Here is a 21,272-nt window from a genome sequence, read left to right as displayed (position 1 = left end):
TATTCCTTAATTGAGTTTCCAATGCCGCATACGACGATCGTATTGACCGGATTCGAACTCCCCCGCTATTTACCATACCGTGCACCTTAACTGAAACATGTTGAAAGGACAAAATAATGAGCCAAGAAAAAGCTGCAAAGTAATGCATAGCAGGCACAAATCTGCCGAAATCAGGAAACGTGGAAATTAAACGTTGTACTGCTAACTCGCTGTTTCGCAACGATAATTAGCAATATTTAAACGTTCTGAAATCTTCTATATATATATATATATATATATATATATATATATGACTATCACTGGTGCGCGGCACTACAGTTGTCCTGCAATAATAATTATAATAATGACAAAAACAATATTCAGTGAACGTCTGGAGGGTTTAGTAATTGTGGGTTAATTCAATGACCTTTGGATGATATGTATATGATGGCTGTTGATGATTGTGTGCCGATGATTTTTTATTAATGCCACATATACCTACATATACTAATAAGGCCCGTGTAGGCAAGGGTCCTGCTGATGCTAGTACAGCGATGTGTACATGATGTAAATGTTGATTCAACATTTACTCGACAAAACATCCTGTTGACCACTTATTAATAATATTTCGACTACCGTATTATTTATATACTGGCGTTGCTGGATTGCTATTTTCTCGGCCTTTTTTTCAGCATATGTGTATGTCTATATGGTTTGATTACTCTGCACATACATATATGTAGATAGGCTTGTTGATTTTGGTATGGTATTCATTACCTGAATCTAAGCCACATAACGATACGGTATGGATACCGTATTAAAAGCGAAGCTCCATCATGCAATCTTTTTTTTTGTTATTACGTTGAGTAGACAAACAATATTTTCCAATGTTAATAATATTTTGGCAGAACAGTGATCCACAACGGAAAAATCTCGTCCACATGTGCATTTGTTAACTGTTTATTTCTATGTAATAAAATAAGTTGGGGATCTGCTACACGTAATAGACCGCTACGAGTATATTCGATGATGTGCAGAGGGCGTTGCATCCAAGGATATACATTTAATATTATTAATATGCTTGTATTTGATATTGCGGTAGTATCGAAAAAGAATAGACCTCTAAACATTGTACTCCTTTTAAAAGACTGAACGAGTAAGTTATAGCCTACGCCGAACTATAATTCTTCCCACTTGATTAAACCCGCAGTCGAAGGTGAAAAATTATAGGGAAACCGGGAGCTTACATCGCCTGTATGTCGATTGATCGACAACGAAAGATTAGTATTGACAATGACCTTCCAGTGATTATTTTGTTTTTATTAGACAATTACCCTAGAGCTCATCACCTATCCCATGCGAAAATGCCTGTAGGTAAGGATATAATGTATGCGTACCCTTGTGCGAGCAACGCGACAACTCTATAGAACTACAAGCGAAACACAATAGTTGTTTTAACAGGGCATTATGTTAGCAGCATCCTTCACTGCCGTTCGCTATTGTTTTGTCGGGAACAGCTCGTCTTACTATCCCTAGACAGGCACTACTGCGCTGGCCAATGGACCCGTGTATTTTCTTATGCAAATTAAAAAAAAACAATGTTACCCCTGCACTCTTTCCTCCGTATCCAACAACGGCAGCAGTAACAATGCCATCGGACAGAGTGGGGGGACCTGAATCGAGCTTTGTCGTCGATGATCGCAACGCTGATGGCAGACGCGCTCTATTATGCAATCATTATTATATCGTTTTGCCTCCCAGCCTTATGATGTTTCACCTGGTCGTCGTTGTTGCTAATGGTGATGTACGAGCTAGTTATCTTGTCGATCCCCATTTATTTGTTACGTGTACAGTAAATCAAAACAGAATATTATTAGTGCTGAATTACTCTTGCCTGTAGGCCGGTACGATTGAATTACTTAGAACGCGACGCGACACCCGATCGCTTTTCCGGTACGTGCTGCCAAACGAAAAGAGAGAGGAGTGCTGCAACTTTGATGGTAAACAACAAAAAAACGCATGTGTTGACCGTTGGAACAGCGAGTTGTTATTGAGAATCCCCATCACCCTGTTCCGTTAAGAACAGCGCGCGTTGAGCAACAAGATTGGCCATACAGCAGCCCAATCTGCACTGCTATCAAACACCGAGTTGCTAGGCCGTCAAAAACATATTTTCTTGTTTATTAGACGTAAATAGGTTGGGCTGCTGCAAGACCGAAGAACATGTCCTATGAATATGGCTGACCTTGTTGCAACCAATGACCTCAATCAGGTATAAGCTCATCAAACGTGAGTAGAACAGGGAGCTTTTATAATTCAAACACAATAAAAGCGATATTTTTGTTATTTGCAATATTTTAATTGTCGTAGCTCTATTTTTTTACCTCTACCATTGTCGCGGATCTCGAATACGCAGGATGTAGCATTCTGCTAAGACGAAGATTCAATACTGAAACTTTGCGTCACACTGATTCTCCTGCTAGCGGCACGTCACGTGCTTTATAGCTAGTCGATAGACTGCAAATTGATAGGTTGAAACGAGTTCAGAAACCACCGAGAAACAGAGTACGTTGTAAAAGCATACCGAAATTACTGGGCAGAACTACAGTTGCTGAGCTCTTCATGGCACCTAAAGGCCTAACGCTCTAATGCATACCTTACAAACTTGCGGCTACAACTTCGCTAATGATATCGTTTTAACGATTATGAGATGCTGTCTGTCGTCATCAGTGTGTCGTCTGGTCGGTTACGCGACGCAACGTCGTCCCTCTCACTGTGTAAATGCATTGTGTCTCACATCAGGCATCATGTGTATGAAGCAAATTCGTCGCCTTAAAAGTCCTTACACTTCTGCGACCAGGCCCGACGTCTCCTACGCCGTCCGTCAAAATTCCACGTCAACAACAAATGCCGAAACGGCATAAGATGTATTTACAAACAGTCGCTTCGGCACGCACTCCGCCATGTTACCAACGCTAGAATCGCAAACGTCATGAATTCACAAGTACAATGCTTTACCCTTCTTGTCTTGACGGTAATAGAAATCCGACAACAGTCGAGTTCAGCGCTCGCTGCCTCTAAGCCCAACATCTGGGGTGAAAAGGGCAAAGACAGCAATAATAACAACAACAACAACGACCCAACAACAGTTGACTGTCTGATGGGCAAACTAAGAGAAAAGATACGATACGTGAAATGGGCATGCGTTCGTACAACGTTGATGCACATATAGGTAATTTTTACGAGTCTGCCCTTTACAATGTAAATGCGGTATTTTTTCGCCCCGCTTTCTTGATGGTCTTCTACGTTTTGGACGGTAATGCAACCTATTCATAACTCATGTAGATCACTATACCTGGCCAATTTTTCCCGTAGTACACAGATAGCAATGAGATCTGCGTAAAGCTCAAGCATTTTTCTCGTTCGCTTATTAGGCAGGCTTGAAAGCGGTGCCAGGCTATGTCCCAAGTATCGTATGTATTGTCGCATGCGATACGCCCAGCTAAGACTTCGTTCATCCATAATTTTATTTTTTGTAGCGCTTTTTCGCTGCCGCCGTCCTCCGTTGTTAGCTCTAATCGACCTGTTCCTGCTCCTCATTCAAGTGTGATACCATCGAGAAAATAGGCAAACAACCGGCTTGCCCCTTGCCAGTCTGTTCTGCTGTCGTCGTACATTATCTTGTTGCCCTATGTCAGTGCGAATATATAATACAGGATAGCGACCTGATGACATATGGTACATCCCCGCTTTGACCCCCTGTCATGTCCGCAGTGAGGGCGGCGTCCTGTTTGTTCTTGTGGTATTATGGCGTTTGCCGTATAGCATATGGCATTATCATTAATCATCACCATCACAATTACCACCTTCATCAACATAATGGGCCAACTGGACAAAGATATATGTATTCGTTCTTGTTGGTGTCGTCATCACGATGCTTCAGGATGGCAAAACCGTTCCGGGTATTCGATCGGCATTCTTCTATTCCCGCTACACCAGCGGAGGGAGACGTCAACGAATGTCGGTGATGGGCGACAGCTTGACGACTCGTTGTGCTCACGTATCCGGTTCATTACGCTGTGTACGCGTGTGTATGTGGTATATGATGGAGATTCACTGGGAATCTCTTCTCGTTCGGAATGCCTAGGTTTTCTTGCAGGGTCTGTCTTCTGCTATTTGGTAATAAGCAATGGTTGCTTTAATGATGGTTTGTATTATCTGCACGTAAGAGTCCCCGCAAGCAAAATAGACGATTGTCGCAAGACCCGTCGCAGCTAGGAACGGGATCTAGCTGGGATGGGATTAGGCGGGAGACCGGATAGCTGTTTTAGGTTGGTCAGGAAGTAATGGAGAGCTTCCTACACCTAATGAAAAGCACACTCGAACTATAGCAACAAATGAATTCAGTCTGCATTTACCATTGTTCGAGGTAACCGTTTTAAAGCCTCCTTAATAGTCAAATCTGTTTTTCATCACTAATGGAAAAAGGTAAAAAGGTTTTAACTTATGTGATCGAGGTTGCTGGTTCTCAAAAGCCATTTAGCTAAGGAATTGTGACGGTAGAGGTCCTCGTGATAGATATGTGGTTAGCTTATTTATCTCATAAATACGGTATGGTATAGGTTCGAATCCGGCACAGACACACATCGTTTTATGCCGTCTGATGAACTGCCTAACCCGGACGTAAAACTCTCGAAGCATAGAGAAATATCGTATTTATGTACAATACGTATACTCAGCAGATAAAGCGCTGAGTACGGATGGTATGAACAGAAGCATGCACTTTACGTATAGGGGTGGTTCGAAATAGATCTTTGGGCCGGATGAGGCTATTGGCTGAGAATATTTGGCTTAATATTAAAGATGTTCTGATGATGAGATTGTCTGTTATATGCATTTAATCATGGTGAACATACTTTATCTGATGTTTTAATATAGCTTGGTGTAGTGAAGGGCAAAATACGTGCCTGCACTTGGAATACAGTGATGAGAGATTGTATTAATTAACTAGAACTTAAGGTTATGCTTACTTTCCTATAGCTAACAGGGCGTAACGAAGCCCTCCGCTTACCACCCCGCCCACCTAAAGAATGTACCCAAGTATTGCAGTGATTTTCCTTTGTATTATATAAAACATTACTATTGTGTTATCGTAAATGATTGAATATTCGATCGACATTTTATAGAGGTTAACTGAACTTGGATCAAATGCTGTTTTACTGCTGTTATCGTATCCCCCTGCAATACAGAGTAATCGTAATCGAGAAGTCGCTCGTTTGTTTTTATCAAGGAGCAATCTCTTCCTTATTTCAGTTTTATTGTGATTTTCTAATTTCAGTAACTTAGTTTATACCTAGTTATTCATTTTTCGTTGTTATTAGTATTGCTTTTGCGATTCTAATTCCGTAGTCAGCCCTTTCTGATCCAGAGGCAGCCTCCGCAAAGATCTCCAATGGACAGCACTGTTGCAAGCACGGGCTTCGTAGGCTAATATTAAGTGGAGCGATTGATCTGGCTGCGCTTCTGATTCTAAATTCGGTTTTTTTCATATGCTTTTGTCCTTAATAACAGCAACAACGAGATCTGGCCGTTGCAGGCATCGACGTTAGCACATGTCCAAGAGCACATAGCAATAGAGAGCGGAAAATACTGATCAAACTCACTAGCACGTTCGCGTCGGCAGTAGTATAACTGAACAATACCGGCACCCGAGGGCAACGCAAGCGATCTATCCTATTGTCGCCATCTTAGTGCGTTATTCAATAGACAGTTGCGGAGAAAGGACGAGCAGGGAATAACGAGCCACGACCGAGCGGACGACACCACAAGGGAACACAGGCAACGACGGGAACGCAACGACGTCCCACCTACGATTCATCTATCTCTGAGTGTGCATGTGCGCATCTGCGTGTACACGTTGTGGGTGGATGCTCGGACTGATTTCTTTGGTGCAAAATCCCTGAGCGAAACAAATTGACGGAACATAGCACTAGTGATAGTGGTAGAAAGACATGCAGACTACATTGCTAGTATGCTAACTAAGCAACTTATCGTTACGGCACAGTAACGCTCTGCTTTTACTGCGCGAGCAGCATTGAATCACGCGTCGTGCAAACGAAATGGAGAGAAGCCAAAAAAAAAACTCAGATCTGCCAAAAAATTAGGCAATTACTCTGAAGCTACATAAGTATTTGGTAGAAGTGTGAAATAAGCCCTAACGGAATATAGCTGTATGTGCATATGTGGTACGTATATATATATATATAGGAGGATGAGGTCTGGGAATCCCCGATTGACTAACAGAGCTGGAAAAAAATTTCAATGGATAAAATAACGGCGTGATCCATTACGGATCTATAGCTATCTGCTTGAAACGGGATATTCATTGTTGTCTATATTTTCCTGCACTTTTTTACATTAACAAACGCTGCTGCGCCATGCTGGTCGAAAGAAGCTTTTGAACAACATAGCGCAGTGCAGTCTCTATGGCAGGATCTAACGAAGATGTGAGACATACATCGGTCTACTTGGGGAAAATATGAATAAACATACTTAATTTCAATAGTAACTTCTAAGTAGAATATATTATTCAATAGTAACTTCTAAGTAGAATATATTAGACAATACGTTTTGAGTAGCCCGAAGAGGCAGATGATCGTGAGCGCCACCTTCAGAACTGTTTATGCGAGTTTCACTCTACAGGTGACTTATAGATGTATTTCAGATTAGTTATTCTCGAAATTGGCTACTTCTAGGGAACGCTCGATCCCGTACAACCGACGGCTCACCAGAAGCTGCCATTTTCATTTTCCAGAGTTTTCCGTTTATGTGTGTGTGTGTGTGTGTGTGAAAGTAATAGCCAAGACTCAATAATCTCTCCTTTTTGCTATCGCTTTCTCTGTTCGGGCATTTCTTCTCTTTCCGTACTATTCGTGCACATCGTTTAATGTATCCGTGTCACTCAGAGGTACTGTGTGTGCACGTGTGGGTGGGTGGGTCCAAAGTATACTTCTGCCGCCGGCCACGACGGCTGTAAGCGAGGCAAAAGCACATAGAACCTTTCTCGGTGGCTTCCGGAGAAAGGACAAGGCGGATCGTCGGTTTCCTGAAGCCTGCCGACCTGCCAGTCTGTGTGTAGCGAATTAAGATGGATAACCTTCGAAAAAGGTATTACACACATACATCAAATTTCCCTTTTTCGTAGGCACAGCGGCATGTCGCGGAGGCTTCGCGAACTCTCCCTATTTCTCTTTTGCGACGTTTCTCTTCGCTAGCCCGAAGCACCCCCGTCACCTCTTACTTTTCTTCCTTTCACTCGCGCTTTCTCCCTTTCCTTCCCCCGAGAAACGGAAACGAGAACGGGGGCAGCCAAAAGCAAGCAAGGAAAGGGCTACGCTTGTCGGAAATTCACTAAGGAAGGTCGCCTTCATAATACGAATAGCGCATGAGAAAGTTTCGGCAGCTGGGACGATCACTTAGGCAAGAAGAGATTTCAGGATAGAACCGCTTTACGCATAGCGGGTTAGTGGTTGTCGGGGGTAGCTCGCGCTAGACAGACAGGCCATTGTCTTCAGAGTTCGAGGCCTGTTTGCGGCGGTGGCGGCTGCAGCTAGAAAGTGTGACGGTATAGAGGCTATGACAGAAGTCTTCGAGAAGAAGAAGAAAGGGAGTAGCTGACAGAGAGAGCAAAAGAATGGGTGACTAGATGACGTTGACAGAGTGAGAGTACATGTAGTACTCCAATTTATCACCCGAACGAGGCAACGAGAGGCCTATGGCAACGTTGGGCGACACCAAGGAAGCCCGTCAGTCGGCCTGCCCTTAGCTAGGCTAACTACATTCTCCTCTCAACGGTAAACGACAGACGACGCAATGGCTCAAATGATCCTGGCAGTAGTTTGGCTGAGCTGGTGACCGAAACCTTAAAATACCTTGCCATGCGGTAGTCTATAACCTACAGAGCTGTTGCAACTACAGTATCACTACGGGTTGTCAAAAGCTGTTTCATATTTGCCGCAGCAAAAACGAGTTGTAGGCCGCAGTGAACTAAGGGTTTGATGGGCATATCAATGTTTTTTTATATGCTATAAAAATGTTGGAATGCAATTTTTTTACTTTGCATTCAGTTGTTAGAAGTCTGCGTTAGCCGAAACAGTAATAAAATGAATTTACCTCCTTGTGTTCTTCTAAATTGGTTACTCGATCCAGTTTTACCATCATTGATCCCCAATATCCTACGTCCTCAGGCTGGAGTTACTTATAGTTGCCTGAGTCGACAGCTTTCTATCAATCTCCAAATTCTCTGGGCTAGCGCGCGAGCCCCCGGCTTGATTGCTGGAGGTACACCGCGTGGCAGCTGTCCTTGACTCACGGCCGGTTAGACCCCTTGTCTCGCCCATGTCTTAAGCCTTGTTGTAACAGCTCTTAGGCCGTAGGGTCGGCTGCAGGTTGACAGGTCTAGTATCGCCACTCCAGTTTCGTTCGCAGCATCGGTGCTTGTTGGTGTCTTGTCTCGTCAGCGAGGTGCAGACAGGAAACAACTAGCACAGAGCAAAGCAAAGTGCGTCACAGCCTCGGGAGTCTGTCACGCATCTGCTCGTAGTAAATTCCGAATTAACTAGCAATATCAAGCTTCACTAGGGTGGAAGCATCAACTGGCTCCTACGGTAGCCATCAGCATTGACAGAAGCAGTTACTATAAGACGTTCCCACAGTTCGTTGCTGTTGACTGCAAAATCGGGCCGAAATGGCAATAGCTACTATTCTGAGGGCACGTTACAAGTAGCGTGGTAAGCTAAGCTCGACAACAGCGAAGCCACACAAGGCCAACAAAGATTTAAAAACGCGCAGATGGTGGCTCGTATGTTCGGCAAACGATACAGCGTATAAAGCGGTTTTTCGTTTGATAGATTGACCTATGCAATGAAGGAATGTCAGCTGAATTAGGTCAAAGAAAGGAACATCCTTACACAAATTATTTTCAGCCTTGAGAAATCGGTCCGAATGAAACTTCCATTAAAATTCAATAAGGGATATTTACTTCGTATAAAATCTGACGTTTTGTACCGCAGTTAAGAACATTCCTACCAGACGAGAGCACGACGACCATCTGTATGAGTACGGCAAATGACAGCACCTAATTCAATAACGTCGGTGTAAACAATTAAAACGGCCATGTAATTTGAACATGCAAGGGGAATAGCTTAATCCGTACATGCATTTCGCTATGCATGACTACCGTTGGTCGCATTCCGGTCGATGGTCGTCTGTGGCTGATGTCCGTGACTGAACACGAATCACTGGACTCCTCAGGCCTAAGTCGTTGGCCGTCGCTTGGGCATTCTCAGTCTCCCACTTCTTCAGCATTACATATGCTGCCGTCTTGTGCTTGTAAGATGAGCCGTCTACATAACTGGCTCATGGAAACTGAAAAAATCAGCTTTGATCGATTGACGTCGCGAGTAATCTGTCAGACTCCTTCACCACCGCGGCCACAACCACGTCTCCTACACCCTATTTACCCATTCGATGTCCCTTCGGTTTTTTTCAAGCCCAGGGCATTGGGTTTAGTCACTAGTGCCATAGCTCAGAGACCTATTCGTTGCTCTATCTAGTTCTTCGTTCTTCGGGGCGTCCTGCTCCATCGCTGTTTATAATTCTGCCGCTTATTCCGCACAGCCAAGTAGAGGCTAACACACCGACCTCTCTCTTCAAGGCTGATCTACTCGATCATCAAGCCTTGTAGCAGCTAGACACTGCATTGCACCCAAATATCCGACGACCAATGAATAATAGAATAACTGCATGAATACATTTTGGGTACGTGATGCCTTCCAGCCGGTTCACCGAAGCAGCGTCGAGGGTCCAGATTCGTAAGTGGTGCAATCGAGCTTTGGCTAATGCTGGACCGACTGTAACGCGAGTCTTTTGCACTCATCTATCATCACATCGCCATGAAGTCGTTTCAGAGAGCGACATCTACCGGTCCATCAAGCGTTCGTGGTCGATTCGATCGCAGATGACCATAGAATAGAAGAAAATTATTACAACTAGACCTAGCTTTTTAACCCACGAACTGGACACTATGAAAAGTCTTTTACTTGTTGTTGTCGTCAATATTCGAACAAGAGCTTCAACGTTAAAAGTTTGAGGGATACGGAGTTAGTTCTTGATTTTTTGTCAGGATTGCAGGATAACTGATAGCAGTATACTATGCTACACGTTGCGCTTCCCCTACAGGCTCTGGAGTTCACAGGCAATAAAGAAGAATCTGACCATGACCGTCAGGACAATGCCTGTAGTAGGTTTATCTAGCTTGGTTGTTGTTTACTATGATACTTAGCTGTGTGTGTGTAGTGGCTGTTTTTTTTTGTAGCACAAAGGATTTTCAAGTCGAGAGATGTACACACGTTGGGGGGCCGCATGATAAAATTGACGTTAGGGAGGTATCACTAGCACGGAGGAGTGCCACTTCGTCACGTAAACGTCGCTGGCAGACGACAAATGCCAGTACTCAACAGCCCGAGACTACCCTCGAGAGCGTTATACACCGTCACAAAGCTACCGAAATGAAAACTTCAGTTATTTCGACGATAACAGCAAACGAACTGAGAATGAAGCTGCGTCTTCATTGCTAGCAGCGTCAAGCTATATATATATATATATATGCATAGAAGTTAGTTTTCGTTCACGTATCTCATATGTGGAGCCATTAAAATTTCCCGTTGCGTTCATGTATGGGAACATCTAACTGCTTGTCTGACAAGGAAATTTTTCCAAATTAGAAAATTAGATGTGTCCAATTGCATACTAGGAAAAAATATCAGCAGTGGAAGTTGAAGTTAAACATAATCTCTAGACTATCTTATTTCAAATCGTTAAGGAAGCGTGTGCATCTTCAGAAGTCGGTTTATTCTACTAAATTCAACCAGCACTATTGCACCTCTGTGCCTGCAGACACGAATATTGGTAGGTTAATTTAGAAAATGTTGGTTTTAATTAATTGAATTAAAGTTAATTTAGTGCGACTCAGAAGTTAATCGCAACTATCGTAAGTCCAACTGTTAACTTGACATTGATTTGGCAACTCTGTCACTAAAGTACGCGTTCATTGCTGCTATAGTGATATGAAGCTTCGTCCTGGCATATTTTTATAGTTTCGTTATACACAGTATTTTTAGAACAATGACAGACGTGATATGGAGAGCCTGCTAACAGAAATCAGGTCACTTTCACTTTCAAATTATTTCGAGGTAGGGCGATACCTTAACAAGGTATCCTGCTGTTGTTAAGGAAACACGGTATACAATAGTAGGGTAGGGATATGCGTTTAGCGGCGTACCTACAATATGCAATTAGTGCTGGGAGGTAGTGGCTGTCAACTACACGAACTCAAAAAAGATAACAGCCGTCCTATGTTCTGTTCTGAAATTTTATGTAATCAAAGACGAACAGAAAATAGCATAGTGATCTATCGGCCATCACGACAAACGAATTAAAAAAAGCTACTTCAAAAGTTTGTTTTTTCCGATCCAAGAAAGAAAACTACGTCTTTTGGGGGTTAGTATTATTTAATTTCATTACACTTGAATCTGTCACCATGTTTTAATGCAGCATTGCCATTAGTTGTTATAGCTGATTCCGCTTCATCTAAAAAATCATGTTGTCGACCGTTTTCGGCGTTGTTCACCTCTGCCACTGAAAAGCGCGGTCCATCTCGGTTATCGTAGCGTCTTACCGAAGCGTCAGCATGGGGACTATAGAATGCAAATTTAAAGTATTCTATGTAATGTAGACGTTCGAGGTCGTAATTGCAGACACGGAGGTAGTTGTACGCCGAGTGTGGAAGGAGCCATGTAGATTTAAAGACCTTGGGCGTAGGCCAGTAGCAGCCTTAGTGCTCAACTACACTGCCTCAAAAAGGCCATAACGCCTCCCGAGGCAGCGAAACTGCCTGTGACGGAACGAAGGCTTTTGGTGCAGCTAGATTTAGAAGGCGCTTATTTTAGTATAACTATGTATTATTATACTATAGAGTCCAATCAGAGTGGCTCACTCTGTAAAACCACAATAGTTATCAGCCGGGCTGCGTACCACTTTTTAAATCTTTTCCGTCGTAATAGGATGAAATTTCGTCCTTAGGACTTTAGGTAGCAAATTCACTCTAGACACGACGACCCAGGTATTATGCGCTCTTCCGTGGATGAATTGGTGCACCGACCATGATTTCAAGCTATCTCTCTTTGCGTACTGCCCATAACAATATACGTGCACAAGCATTTTTACCTACTCTAGCCACGTGTTTATGTGCAACTATAACACAGTGCATATAAAGAACAGATCGTTCAGTTGTGTTTATACGGCACAAAATTTGAATTTGAATAATAATAAAATACCGCACTTCTGGGTGTGAGGGGGTTCGTTTCGTGCAATGATGTGACTGCTACTGACGATGCGTGAAGCAGTAATAACAGGAGACGAGGCAGCATGCCCAAGGGCTCGGCGCGGGTTGTAACCTTAGACAACCTTTGACGAGTTTGCCGAGCCTCGGACGTTCAGGCCAAGACAAATATTGAAGGGTACACCATTCGCTCCCCAGGCGCCTCTCTTCCCTGCCTAGTAAAAGAGTCACCATAAAGATCTCGTTTGTCGTGCGCCACGCGCCCTGTTATATCTAGCTAATATATTGATAGTCTACTGGGTCACACACAGACAGTACACTATACGCGTGTTATATCTACATGTACGCACTCGGCTAAGGCAGCCACAGGGAATTGGGCAGGGTATGGGTTTTGGTACATAAATGGATGCCACGATGGTAACGACGTTCTCACAGCCCTACAGTTGGCTGTTTCTGTGCGTGTAGACTTCTCTTATTGCTAAAGGGTTGTGTGGTTCGTTGTGTTCCTGCTGCGAGGATCTACCGCGATTTGCGACCCCACGCTGAGGAGCAGACGAGAACGGCGGCGGTGGTTAGAGAATTCCTTTCATGAGGGACCGTCAACAGCTTCGGCGGAGAAAAAGCTTATGATCACAGCGCAGTCAGGTCAGCACTTCACAAAGCGTGGAGGATGCACAAGCTTTTCTCAGGGGGTCGTCAGGTTAGCCACGCTGCTTAGTCTCACGCCAACAACATCTTCCTCTCCTCGCCGACAAGCCCCTTTGAAAAAACCGAGCCAAGTGAAAATAGAGGGTTCACCCGAGTTGCCCCTTGTACACACGTATCGTTGAGAAATTGGCTGACACACTAAGGCTATCGTGTGCTTGTGTAACCTGTCAATAACAAGTGAAAATGGTGTTCCTAAGACAGTGTTAGTAATATTCGATTCGATAACAAAAAAGCGACATAATACTTATTCATTTCAAAGTGTTTCCATCCCGAGAGTTACTCTGTTTTTGATTTTCAAATATTTCATTTTTGCAAAACTGATTCATACGAGTACTTTAAGTCGACGCAGTGTTTCGTCATATATATCACAGAGACTCTACAGTTATTTATATGGACGCTTCAGTTTATGGATGTCTTTCATGCCATTTTGAAGATCCCTTATTACATCTTGTTCAAGAGTCGTTGACGTAATTTGTCTTTCATTATTAAAGCCACACAACGGAAGCTCATTCGGTATGTGTTCCTTTCTTTTTATCATGAACACGAGAAACTAATCTTCCAATACACAGTACTAAACCCAGCTTGCTAGAACACTAGATTACCATTTTCCATCACGTAATTTCCATTTATTTACGTTTAGCTACCTCTATAGACTGCCTGGTCTATTTACACTACACTAAGCTCTATCTCCCGCTTTTCGTCTTCCAGTTAGTTAAGTACTAATCATTATCATCATGACGGCTATTACCGTTAACATTCTATTATTCTTGATCACTTTATGACACCGTTGCTGTCGCAGCTTTCAATTAGTCCTACGTAAAGTCCTAAGGGTCCTATCATGATATCATTATATAGTACCCTATTTTTTCGTCCTTCTCACTTTCTCCCTTTTTCTTCCTATCTATTTTACTTTATCTTTTTTGCTCGAAAAAGGTTTTTACGGTAACCGCATTGCTATAGCAACTAGAAAAAGGCACAGTACGCGAACCTACGTACACCGAGTAGCATCGCTATATTCGCTGCCCTTTTACCCTCTGGCTGCATTCTTTATTGCCTCCGGACGCCCGTCAGCGCTGCCCTCTTGTTGCCCCTGTAGGCGTGGTTGCCGCAGTTGCCACAATCTCGAACGGGAGTCGTGGGCTGTTATTACATTTCTAACAACAACTAGCCTGGCCCCTGACTCCGAAGCAACTAACCCCCTCCGCGCGAATACGACGACGCTCTGACTAATATGATAAGAGGTTCCTTCCGCTTGCTTTGGTAACCGCTACCAACGACTTGGTCCTTGTTGGTGATGATGGCGTCGCTTGAATCACTGTAATGTCCCTCCGACCCACCGGCACCGTAACTGCAACCGCACAGCGTCGCTATGTATAATACAGCAGCGGGAACCGTGGTTGAACTAAAGTGAGCGACACACGAACCACCAAGGGGACCAAATTTATAGGGAAAAAAGTGCATTGCGGTTGCTGATGGTAAACTTTTAAAGGCAGTAAAATGCTCCTGTTATTATTGTACTACGGCGAATACTACCGGTCCTGTGGTAAAACTTCTGCTTCTCGTTGTTGTTAGCAATAGCACCTGACGCCGTTGTGTGTTTCGTTATTGTAAACCGCGAGCGTAGAGGTCGTGACAGGGGCCATGGACTTAAGTCAACTATTCCGCGCTACTCCAATAAAAGCAATTCAAGTATCTGTCTCTTTTTTTACTTCGTTTTGCAGCTCACAACGCCAGGCGGTCCTTAGCGGTGTTACCACTTACGTTGCCCAGAATGCCGGCGTCGTCGAGTTTGTTGTCGGTAGTACCACTGACGCTACCGCCGGCCGCCGTAATCTTCTCCCCCCATACGTGGTCCATCATCATGTTGTAAACTGCAGTGAAAAGGTGGTGTTACATATACTATGTAATTATACTACCTAATATAAACCTTTGGATGCAGTTATGCTGTCATAAACCAACAAAGGCAGTTGGGTGGTAAAGAGATGAAGGGTTACTCTGAACCAGTCGCTAGTGACCACTTGCTAAGGACACCACTCGCTATAGCTGCATACGCACAGAGACGATAGCCGCAAATTGTAGTCAGCTACACAGTGGATATCATCTGTTTGCCCCATGTGCACGCGATTGCTTCGGGAAATGCTTCTGTTGGGGGCAAACTAATGGTACGTTGTCAAATATTGTTATTACTCGTTGGTTATACGAATGATTGCTATATGACTTTTATGGTATGCGATAACAATGAAACAGGGGAGCTGTATCTTAAATATTTCTGGCAGCAATTTCGGCTTTGAACAACTATACAAGCCGCAAAAATGCGATGAAGATCTGGCCTAAATGAAAGCTATTCTCATCAACTTTTATGTAGACGGTCGATTTATGGCGGGAGCTTCTTAAGCTCGTTTCAATATCTTTAGTGTCCCTAAAGAGCCAGCGTTTTACAGGTCGTTGGCCGTGTCTTGTTTGCATATTTTGCTATGGTAGAATTGTAAAACATCATATAAAAAAGGTTCTTGAAATGCTCTCAGTCAAGAAAAATTGGGAGGATCCTTCTGGTGTACTGCAATTATTAAGTATTGGTTGGATACGCTGGATATGGTTTAGTAAAATATTTAACCTTCGACCTGATATCTAATGGCCCCAAATGGTTACTAATGTTCTGTTCCAAATGATCCTTTTTTCGGTACTTCAAGAACAATGACAAGTCGCCATTTAGAACATATTGATGCCACTAAAGCCAATAAACTTGTACGGGGTAACCGCGAATGCGATAGTTGATAGTTTAATCTAGATAGTACTATTTTCTTCTGAATCCTTATCTTATTATTTTGATATTGGGGCTTCGCATATATTTACAAAATATCTTACATTTATTATAGTATGTATCGAGTTGGCAACCATTTTCATAAAACAGGCCATTTAACATTAAATAGATAGTTGACGTTTCGGGGCACAATATATATGAACTAATTATAATCAAAATATCCAAAGAAAAACTCAGCCTTGAAGAATAGGGATCGTATTCAGCCTTGAAAAGCAGATTTCTGCCAAAAAAGTCTGCCCCAGATTTCGAGAACAGTAGCATTAATAGAAACAATCAATGTACCTAGAGTTTATACTGGCATAATTTTAAATATTCTCGCATATGGTTTCAAAAAAAAACCTTACCTGTCGCAAAAAGAACGCAAGCGAAAACAATTTTTATAATAATTCTCTATCTACAGAAAAAAAAATAGTATACGTATTATGCATAAAATTTCGATGTGCAGTGGCTCGTTTCTCCTTCGACGTACTCCCAGTACCCTCCCAACGTTTCCTTCATTACCTCTATAAGCGCCATATCACTATAATGTTTGTTATTGACCAACATTATATAGAATATTGAAAGCATCCGACATACGCTCGTATCAAATACGTTTCTCGAGTTTTTTGTCAACATTGTCTACTACTTACAGACCTGTCCGCCGTCTGTTTATTGTTAAGTCTATTCCTCTCTTATTTTTTAGCTCCATTGACAAATCTGTCTGTTCAGTTCACCTTATTTTACTCCACAAGCCTGACACACTATTACCCTATGACTTCGTTATAGCAGCTGCGTAGATGAACAGCCACACATAGATGCACGCGATATCTTTGGTCGACAGCGTGGCATGGGGATATTTTTCCAAGTGACCCAGCGATATTTCTAATACTGCCATGTCCCACAACTTGGTTAGTGGCCCTATCTCAGTAACAAGTCGTTCAGTAGCAGCTGACTTTTCTGCATTGCCTTCTTACGTCCCTTCGTGCCTACATAGTTTCGTCTTTTTCGCCTCGGCTGCAATGATCGATGGCTTTGCTCGTCCGCGCTATTGATGAATACAATCGGCTGCCCTGATGCCGTTGCCGCCACCGCTATCGTCACTGCTGGTGATTGATAGATCAAACCATTTCACGCTTGAGGGACTCCACGAACTATACAGAAACTATATGCGAAGAGTACGCGAACTGGAAGGGAGAGGCAGAAGGACGCACGAGACATCTGGTGACGAGTAGCGCTCGCCGCCCACCGCGTTCGGTGGCCAATGCGACGGAAAATGGTCGATAATTCTGAATTTCCTTTTCGTGTCGATGCGGCGAACAACGGTTTCTTCCAGTGCCATTAACACCAAAGGCTTGTCAATGGCTGCAATCAATGGCCCTATTTCTCTACACGCTGCGTGATCAAATACGGATATGCCGTGCAATGCGTTGAGCCTACGGCGAAGCGATACGACTGATAGGTCAATTATAAATAGATACTTATCTTTAATATGTAATCTAATAGATGTCAACAGTCATGCGATCGTTGATGTGCCACGATCCGCGGAAGATGTTACGCCATCACAGAAGACTACCACTGTGGCTCAATACATCAACTATAAGAAATGGTCACTGATTTGACAAATTTTGTTGTGATATTATCCTATATGGAGGTTAAGGATTGCATGGAGAAATGGGAAGCGATATGTCAAAAGATCATGATATAGATCAGAATGTAAGGCATTTCCCCTCAGATTCGTTTGCTATATGCACCACGTGCAAGTGTTTTATATTAACTCCAATCGTCATTGTATCAGTAATTATTTCTATTCGTAATATGGAGTCACCATGCGCCATGGTATAACAGCTGGCTGGACTGAAATTGCACAGCACGATTCCCTAAACTCGTTATTCATTGTTGTAACTTCATTTATTCTAATCCAGTAACTTCAAGGGAGTCAGCTGAAGATGCTGAAACGCCTATAATTTTCGCATTAGCAAATCTTAGGTTGTCTGCACCATCTCTAAAAAGTTTCTTGAGATATAAGGTTTTGAGACTCATCACCTAATCAGTGTTACCCGCTGATTCAGTGTCAATGTGAGCTTGATAACTGGCTTGCCCACTCTGTTTACCTCCAGTAGTTGAGACCCATATTCGCAGTAACTTAGATTAAAAACACACTAATTTAGTTAGACGTTTCTCGCTTTCCGCTTCAAATGATTTAGGCCTGGCTGGACACAAATCGCAGTGCGATCTGCAGGGTCGTGTTCTATCGCTATTGCTGTTTAGAGGGCAAACGACTTTATTCCGCTACATATTTAGAGGTTTGCTGGTAAAGCAAATAAAGTAATTTGTCACCGCGTCTTGTTCGTCAGCGGTGCCCTGTCCCCACGGCTTTCTGCGGCCTTGATCTTTTTTCGGCTTGCAGAACCCCGGCTGGGTTTTGCCACGGGGTCTCGGTTCATTCGCTTTCGTATTAGCGAATCGGCCGAATTCTTGATATCGCGGATCTTGGGTATTGTTGTCCTGTCCTTTTTGTAATCTATTAAGTTTCTTATTAACTTGCTTCCTGTATCTTTACCTTAGTCGACGACTACGCTGCGCCTAGAATGCCGAGATGGTACGGTCATCTCGGTAATGCGGTTGGTCAAATGATACGATCGGAAGAACAAAATTTCATAAGCCTGCCTTTCATGTATACGGTTGGTGTGACTCATCCGACGAGCTTTTATTTGACTGACGGGCTGCTGTCGTTGTTATTGCCGTTTTTGGTGCCACCGTTCAGCTCGGTCAATCAGTCATTCACCATTCTTACGATCAGCTCTGCGACGCTCGCAAGACTCGAGTAAGTAGGAAGGCAAGGAGGCACGAACGCAAAAATGGTACCAGCAGCCAGTTTCGTTGCGTCACCATCAGCAACAATATCCCCATCAATGTATTCCATCAGCTGCGCTTGTAGCGATAGAAGCATAAACATCAATGGCTACACGGCATCATCTTCATCATTTCGGCGCCGTTGTCGCATCGACCAACACAGCAGCCGTCATCAACGCCACCAAAAACATGGTTAAAGTCACTGTTGCAGCTATCGTGGCCCCTATCATCTGGGTACTCTATCAACGTGACTGATGACAAATATAATTGAGTGTTTATTATTATTGTGCCGCTAGCGGCGGCAAGATGGCGCTACTAGTGATGATGGCCATCAGGCTGCTGGCTTCGTTTCCTTTTGCTGTATCGTGTAGCCATGGATCTCTGGACTACACTACACTACACTACACTGTATATTTCAGCTGTTGTGGTAGAAGCTGATAGTTGTAAGCGGGATACAATTACGTTTGCTTGCTTACCGGCTACCTGTCTCTGTATTTCTTGGTCCCCTCCTCGTTGTAGTTGTACCTGGACGCTATTGAGCTATGACAATGGCGGTCGCTGATGGTGGCGCTACTGCCGCCGCCGCCGCCATTATTCTCGCGGGCTTGAAGCTGGTAGCATTGGCGCTTATCAACACTTCTATCGTCAACAACAACGCCGCCGCCGACGTGAGCAGCTGACCAGTAGAAGCATCAATCGCTTGTGCATCTGAACAAACCCCGTGTCCAACTCGCTTCCCAGCATAGGCAACGCCATTGTGCTGCGACTGGCAACACAATATTTCAATGCTGAGACAAAAAAAAAGCAACGATAGATAACAGAATTATTTTCTTTACACTTAAATTTATTCCCTGCATACACTCTTTCGCGCACGCACATACATACAGCAGCTGCCGCTGTTTTTTTCTGGTTACCTCCGCCGAATTGGCGGCTACAGCTTTTGCTGATGCCGAAACGGTAATAGCGACTTACTTCTCTATGTCATTTCTGAAGGACCTGACCAGTTGCTCTCATTCAGAGAGTTTCGTCATAACCGTTGACACTTCTTGTAACTCTTTTTTCCTTGCTATATATAACAGCTTGGAACATGGCGGAGACCAACTGCGGCTCTGGGGTAATGTTTATTTTCTTCTTGGCTGAGACCCAGTTTGAGTTGGCGGCTACTAAAGGGAAAAAGCTATAGGTAACTGAGCTGGCTAAACGCGAACTAAGATTATTAACAAATGTTTACGGTTACATCGGCATGTAAACCGCGGATACTTAGTGTGTATATCTAGTTTTAGGAAATGTGCGCAATCGCCACATAGCTTATTATAAACTAATGTCGGATACAAATAACACAATGCACTTGACTTATGCTCTCATTGCCAGCTACCCCCGCGATCGGTTCTAGAGGACGGAAAAGTCTGAACGAGCGACCTTAACTATGGAATACTTGATTTTTTGCACTAGTTTTTTTCTATATAAAACAAAGTGATCCTCTTAAGCTCTGTACAACGGTGGAAAAACTAATATAGCCAGTATCTATATTCTTACTAGTTATATCTCAGGTGTGCGTAACTAAGCAAAGAGCTTCAGGCAAATTAAATCGCGCATGCAGCATGTAGCTTAAACTGTTATTCCAGGACAACGCGCGAACATTGTCGTAGGATAACAGGGCAATGGACGTAACGTCCTTCTTGTCAAATTGTTGACGTTACGTGTTTTTTTTTTGTTTAGTTCCACCAATATTTTTATGTAGGTATAATATAGCACAATATACACATATATCAATATACACACATGTGTATATATCTGCTAATACAGGGGAGAGATGCTCAACGTTAACCGGAACAAATCAAAGAAATTTATCGAGCTTAATAGCTACATTGTTGTTGATCCTGTCGTCGTTGCAATAGAAACCGGGGTTGTAATATAACATATAATGGTACTATAGGCGATGCAAGGTCCTTACGAACATAAATTAAATAAAAATCTAAAATCCTCCAGCAGAATCACTGGAAGCAGCAGACCCTGCATGCACAGACAAAATCCCATTATGTTAATTTAAACTTTAAACAAATAGTCGCTACTGTTCAGTGACCGCCATTGCCACTGCCTCGTCCATTCTGCTGCTAATTGTGACCGCTTGCTATGGGTTGTCCTAGCACGCAACTGTCCTAAATGATAGCCAGGATTACTGCACATTACTAGCCCCGTTGACATCGAAAAATGATGCGCGCTATCCGTGTTGCGTGAAGAGGAACTTCCTCATTCTTGTGATCACTTTCGGAACAATTCGTGTACGATCAAGATGTGTGCGTCTGAAGTACAGGCGCGGTCCGATCCGAAGGGAGCGAGACCCTTGCGACAGCAGGCAAATGGCTCATGCCGTTACTTAGTGTGTGACAATAACCGTTCGAATCATAGCACGACGCTATTAACACACGAGGATTCCGGCATGTATAGGTCTAATTTAAGTATATATATATATATATCTATATATGTATAGACTTACAGAGCAAGATAAATATGGGCCTATGTAAGTATATA

At 43.2% G+C, this 21,272-nt stretch overlaps 2 long non-coding RNA genes across 2 annotated transcripts in view; one reads left to right on the top strand and one right to left on the bottom strand.

Annotated features, from left to right (window-relative positions):
- Window positions 1-13,685: 13,685 nt before the first annotated feature.
- Window positions 13,686-19,394, bottom strand: LOC111266726 (uncharacterized). Its single transcript, XR_002684243.2, has 2 exons — window positions 19,217-19,394; window positions 13,686-14,958 (listed from the first exon to the last, which is right to left on the bottom strand). It is a non-coding gene; the product is annotated as an uncharacterized LOC111266726 (long non-coding RNA).
- LOC111266727 (uncharacterized) overlaps window positions 14,949-21,272 on the top strand; it is a 9,395-nt gene continuing 3,071 nt past the window's right edge. The window contains exon 1 of the long non-coding RNA XR_002684244.2: window positions 14,949-15,249. This is a non-coding gene — a long non-coding RNA (uncharacterized LOC111266727). The remainder of the gene's footprint in view (window positions 15,250-21,272) is intronic.

Source organism: Varroa jacobsoni, unplaced genomic scaffold, assembly GCF_002532875.2.
Source record: "Varroa jacobsoni isolate VJ856 unplaced genomic scaffold, vjacob_1.0 scaffold_1110, whole genome shotgun sequence".
Classification (NCBI taxonomy): domain Eukaryota; kingdom Metazoa; phylum Arthropoda; class Arachnida; order Mesostigmata; family Varroidae; genus Varroa; species Varroa jacobsoni.
Note: the sequence above shows the minus strand (reverse complement) of the source record. Positions and strands in the feature narration are given on the sequence as shown.